This window comes from Erythranthe guttata, chromosome 6, assembly GCF_056151865.1.
Source record: "Erythranthe guttata isolate IM_541 chromosome 6, IM_541, whole genome shotgun sequence".
Lineage (NCBI taxonomy): Eukaryota > Viridiplantae > Streptophyta > Magnoliopsida > Lamiales > Phrymaceae > Erythranthe > Erythranthe guttata.
In genome coordinates, this window is record NC_142538.1 from 6,489,260 (window position 1) to 6,495,259 (window position 6,000).

The following is a 6,000-nucleotide window of genomic DNA, read 5'->3' on the forward strand; positions in this document are numbered from 1 at the left end:
AATTGGGATTAAGTGATTATTTCTAAAAGTTGAGGGTGTTTGCAAATTAATTGGAAAATCAATTAAAATAGAAAAAACAAGTACAATGGTGCTTTTAAAATTATAGCTTAAAACAATTTATTTTAAGAGAAGAAAAAGTAGAAGCTTGTTTTATAAACACGTAAAAATAAATTATATGCAGAAAAAAGCTCATAATCTATTTTTAAAAGCAAACACCACCTTATGAAACCGATGGAGTATTACATTTTAATATTTTATGATAATAATTAAAAAAAAAAAGAAGAAAAAAAAAAGTCTTCTAACTTACTCAAGCCCAATGTGATTCGGCCCATCTGCGTGCAAAATAATTGTACGCTACACAGACTACAAAAGAGCCAATTAAATACATTTATTTAGATAATGTTAGGTTGCACAAATCGTATTAATTTAGGTTTTTAATTAAACTATAGTGAAAACTAAACCCCTAATGGATAATTAGACTTTTTATTCAGTACTATGTTTCTTTCCTTGTATTAGATCTAATATTAAAATTATTAATCTAGTACTTAATATGATTTATCTATAACGTCCCTAATGTAATAACTAATAATAATTCAATCGATCATACTTTTTGTTGTCCTTTACATATATATGTTTACAAAATTAATCGCATGAGGAGGCTCACTAATAATTTTATTGAATAATAACATCTATAACTATAAGATTTTATTTTTTTATTGCGAGTCTAAATTAAATTATTATTGCCAATTGAGCATATTACTAATGAGTATTGTTGCCATATTAGGGGTGTAAATCGAATGGATCGGATCGCAAATACCCTTTTCGAAAAAAGTACGATTTCTTTTTTCCATAATTAGTAAATTTAAATAAATTTAATCATGCATGATATAATGAGTTATTATATATTGTTATCAATTACAAAACCTTCACGTAAATATATCGATTATTACAAGTGGCAACATAATCAGAGTACGAACACTCTTTATAAGAAATTAAATAATGATGATAATAATTATTGTATAAAGTAAAATTAAAAATCATTTGTTGTGAATGGGTGATTTGCGATGGGGTGGCTGGTAATCTGTTTCTGAAAGATATTCTTCCTTGAAAATTGAGGAATTTAAATTCTTTTCTCTAATACTTTGATGTGTCCATCTTGAACCCTACATTTAATAATATATTGGTTATAATTAATAAATTAACAATTAATAAATTGATGAAAATGTTTTGGCCCACCGATATAATTTTACTTTTCACCTACTCAATATACATTCTTTTGACATTTTTAAATAAAGCATGTTTGCCCCACCAAAATAATTGTTTTTTTTTTCGTTTCTATAATATATTAAATTAATTATTTTATTAGTTCCTAGATGAATATGCTATTATAGGAAAAAATATAATTTTAATCATTAAAAAAGGTAAATAACACAATTATGTTACGGTTTATTTGATGCTACACCCAGTGAAATACACCATTTATGGCTAATAATTATTCAAAATCTTCAATTTAATATTTGGCTTCCAAAAAAAAAGTTTTGCAAAACTAAGTCTAAATTAGAATATATAATTAGAACATTAAAAAAGAAAACATAAATCACTAACCATCCACATTACATAAAATAACTCTCACCCTAATTAATTCCATAGGATGCCAGTTCTAAGTTATAGTGTGTAACATTAGAAATTATTTTGAGTGTTTAATTAATGTATATTATTAATTTATTATTTTACATTTCGTTATTAATATATAATGCTATTCTTTAATTTATATTTTTCATTCAGTGGCTCTTACTATTGAACTCCTCTATTCCGTTCATATTTGTAAATATCAATCTTAATTTTAATACAGTTAAATCTCTATAAACTTCTTCTAAAAAAAAAAATCCTCTATAAACTAATACAATTATGACCAGCCAAATTTTATCAATTTAGTGAAATATTAATTTAACAAAATATTTTTTTTAGCACGTTGCCATCGAGTCAGGTCTGAGTAAACATATTATCGAGGTTATTAATTTACCGAAATTCTACTATATATTATATATGACCTCACATATTTTCTTTTAAGACAAACTACATCCTTAATTATTATAATTTCAACTTTATGATTTTATTTTATTTTAAATAATTTTCATAAATCATTAATTAATGTAATTTCCTCTTATTTTTTTCATATAGTATATATATGCGTTTTAATTTGTTTGGGGACAAATTAAAAAGCTTAAAAAAAGAATAAAAATTTCTTATTTACCTCTGCAGATTTTGTTGCATGCAGCAAAGCCTTGCGAAGAGAAGACTTAGAATCCTCACTACTTCCTGCATTTCTCATATGTATAAGTAGTTCAAACATCTCTCTCTATATATACATATATATATATATATATATATATATATATATATATATATATATATAAATGAAAATTAAAAGAAAATGTAATGTATATATCATGAGTTAGACCAGTAGTTCTTGGCTAAAAACTGGTAATTAAATGTAACATCTTCCAATGTAGGGTTTTGTGTGTGTGTGTGTGTGTGTGTGTGGAGTGTAAGTCACGTTAATTAATGCCAACTAATTTTATGGAAGAAACAATATATAAAAAAATAATAATAATAATTAAGACACAAATGATATATAATTAAGAACTAAATCAACTGAAACACAAAACATTGTATGTATATGTATATATTCAGTTATGAGTAGGAGATCTGGTGATTGGTCGAGAATAATCGGAAAAAAACCCGGAATAAATGGATTGATGATGATTAGTAATTACACCTGACTTTGTTCCTTCAATATTAATTAATCCTCCTTTATTTTTCTTGCAAACATCTTCTTGATCACTTTCCTCCCCATTCGAACTTATCACACAACTTTTGTTGCTGGATTCGAGCTTCGTTTCCTCGATCTGCTTACAAATTCGGAACAAAAAAAAAAAAAAGAACCCAATATTTAATTTCTCTTAATTACATATATATAGTTGTAATTAAATATGTAAGAAAACTATAATTAAATATAAAGAGATGAAAATAAATAATTACCTTGTGAGGGTAGTGAAGCTTCTTGTGCAATATATCAGCTAAAAGGCGAGCATTACATGCATGCATAGACAAGCTGCAAAGAAACAATATGATCAAGAAAATGGTTTTGGCACACATAATAATTAATTGATATATGGTGATTTAATTTAATTAGTTTATAGAAATATTATGGATTGTTTATATATATATTCTGAGAAATTTAAAGATGTATATTTTCTTTTGTGACTGGGGAACTATGTATATATATATATATGAGTTGTCTATGATTAGACAGTATTGATTCTACAACTGGTCTGTTAATTATAGTGAAAGATCAAGCTTTTAAGTTAAAAGGTCGGTTCAAATAGCTTTTGTTGGCCTAGGGATTTACAATTATTGTTTGAAAAGTTAAAAAAAATATTTATTTATTAAATATATGACAATAACAATTATATCAATAAATAATTGAATAGAATACAAAGAGTTTTAAAAAGTAACATAAAATATAGTTGTGTAATCTTTGAAAAGCACAAAAAAAAAAAACTTGTAAATTAATTAGAGATGTATGACTGAAAAATAGGAGATTAATGTTGAAAGGATTCTATGCAATTTGGTTTGAATTTTGTACATTTTTCCATTACATTATTAGTAGAGCATAAAATGTCATTATAGTTTTTTAGGGTTAGCTTAATGTTTCTTTCTTCTATGTATAAAGATACACTTATCAAATTGGGGTTCTTTAGGGTTGACCTCACGTTTCTTTATTCTATATATAATGATACACTGAAAAAATTAAGAATAATTATTTAGGAGTAGTAAATATACATAATTAGAAGTTAGAACAGTAAAATGCGACAGATAATATGAAATAAAAATATTTATCGTTAAAAGACCTAAACTTATGCAAAAAAGGCAAGAATAGTAAATAACTAATTATGGAATATATTTCAAAAAAAAAGAGCCAAAGAAGGAAAAAAGAAATAAAGAAAAATAATAAAAACAATATATGTATAGACCAAGATTGTGTTAGTTTGAAACAAGAATTTGGTGTAGGAAGGGACAAAAGAGACTGTAGTAAACTAGAGAGGTAGGTTATAGGGTACATAGTCTGGTAACATGAAGAAAAAAGCATGCAGTGTGTGTGTGTGTGTAATTTGACAAGACATATGATTGAGTAAATTTCAAGTTAAACACTTCACCTTATCTAACTGTTTTGTCAGGTCTCAATCAACACTGTTCTCTTTTTTTTTTCTTTTTTTCTTTTTTTTTTTTTCTGTTTTTTTATTTCACCCCCAAAGCATATTTGACTACTGTGTCATGCATATATATATATATATCTGGGCCTAGTGCCAAACCAAACCCCACCCACACACGCACACTCGATCGTACGTACGTGTGTATAATAAATACATCACTAATAACTCTTACTTCATTTTAACATTATTAAATTACTCATCGAGACAATTCAGTAGCGGAGCCAGCATAGCATGCATAGGAATAAGAGAGGCAATGGCAACCCGACATCTAAAAGTGTTCGGAGGTGGTAGCATTATCGGCCCCTTTTAGAATTCTTTTAGTGCTTCCGGCTTCGGCCACCGGAAACTTGAAATCATCCTAGTGGGACAATTGTTACAGCTTGTATACACATAGCAATGCTAACGAAATTATATTATCATGGCTCAGTTTGCTTTCTTATATAGAATTAGTCGATATAGTACGATTGTATAATTAATGGTAACTGATTGTACGTTTGGAGTACTAGGAAGTTCAAACTACACAATTACTCATTAAATTAAGGTAATAAAAAGTTGTTTTATGAAGTTATCGAAACATGTTTTGGAAGTTATTTTTCATTTTATTTTATGGAAATATATGTTTTGGGGAAATAAATTCTGAGAAATAAAGTAATGTTTGTTTATAATTTGAGATCAGACAAAATACAGGGTGGTGATCAAATCACATTTGAAGTTGTTGAAAAAAATGTATTGTTGAAAAAGAATTGAAATATAAAATGATGTTTGTTTGTTTTTTAATGAAGACAATTTTTATTTTACCAGTCAAATCCTTTTTTATTGCGGCAGTCAAGTTATGTCCGAAATAGAGAAAAACTTTTAGAGTTGTTTAAGGAATTTCAAACCTAGAATTTTAGCTTAAACATTTTTATCTCCAGGATTTTAGGTAGAAAAAAAAATAGAGGGTTCACATTGAAAGTAACAATCACAAAATCAGGGGAAAAATAAAAAGTAAACAGACACCTTGTAATTTGTAATGAAAAAAAAATATTAAAAAAAAAAAAAAAAAAATAGGTTCCTTGATTTAGGTTTGATGGATCAGATATCTATATGCATTGATATCTGAGTTAGACCATCTATTGCTTATTGTCTTCTACTTCTTGAATCTTCCAATTTTTACTATTTGTTCATGATATTTCAGATATTATTTCACCAATTCATGGGAAGCACGTGTGCGGGAGTAGGGTAATTTGGTAATTTTCAATAAATTACTACATATATTTTGCATATATTCTATCTCGTACATGGTTAATTTATGAAAGTTAGGTGATTTTTATAAAATTTGACAAATGTAAGAACAAATTGATTTTCAAGATTAGTAACTTTCTTATAACTTGTTCTCTAAAAAAAAATCGGTAGCTGATGCGGGATCAATCAAGATTGGTAGCTCGGCTCTTGAGAGTCGAGCTCGAGAGTTGACTCTAGAACCCAGGTTCAATGCCACGAGCTCTCGTTGACCGAAATGCATATACTTGTTAGCCTAACTTTCCAGAACCCGTCCCCATCCCATATATTCGATCAATTATTTTTGTCAATTCCCATTATGTCCCATATTTTTTCGGGGCAGGTAATACCCAGAAATTTTTTATCAGGGTGGGGCACGGATCCATCGGAACGGGCCATCAGTAAGAATATTACTTAATATTTTAATTTGTGGTAGGAATATTACTTAATATTATTTAATGTT

At 27.3% G+C, this 6,000-nt stretch overlaps 1 long non-coding RNA gene across 1 annotated transcript; it reads right to left on the bottom strand.

Moving 5' to 3' along the window:
* Window positions 1–853: 853 nt before the first annotated feature.
* On the bottom strand, window positions 854–3,253 carry LOC105964783 (uncharacterized). Its single transcript, XR_016031527.1, has 4 exons — window positions 3,043–3,253; window positions 2,780–2,909; window positions 2,255–2,319; window positions 854–1,163 (listed from the first exon to the last, which is right to left on the bottom strand). It is a non-coding gene; the product is annotated as an uncharacterized LOC105964783 (long non-coding RNA).
* Window positions 3,254–6,000: the final 2,747 nt, after the last annotated feature.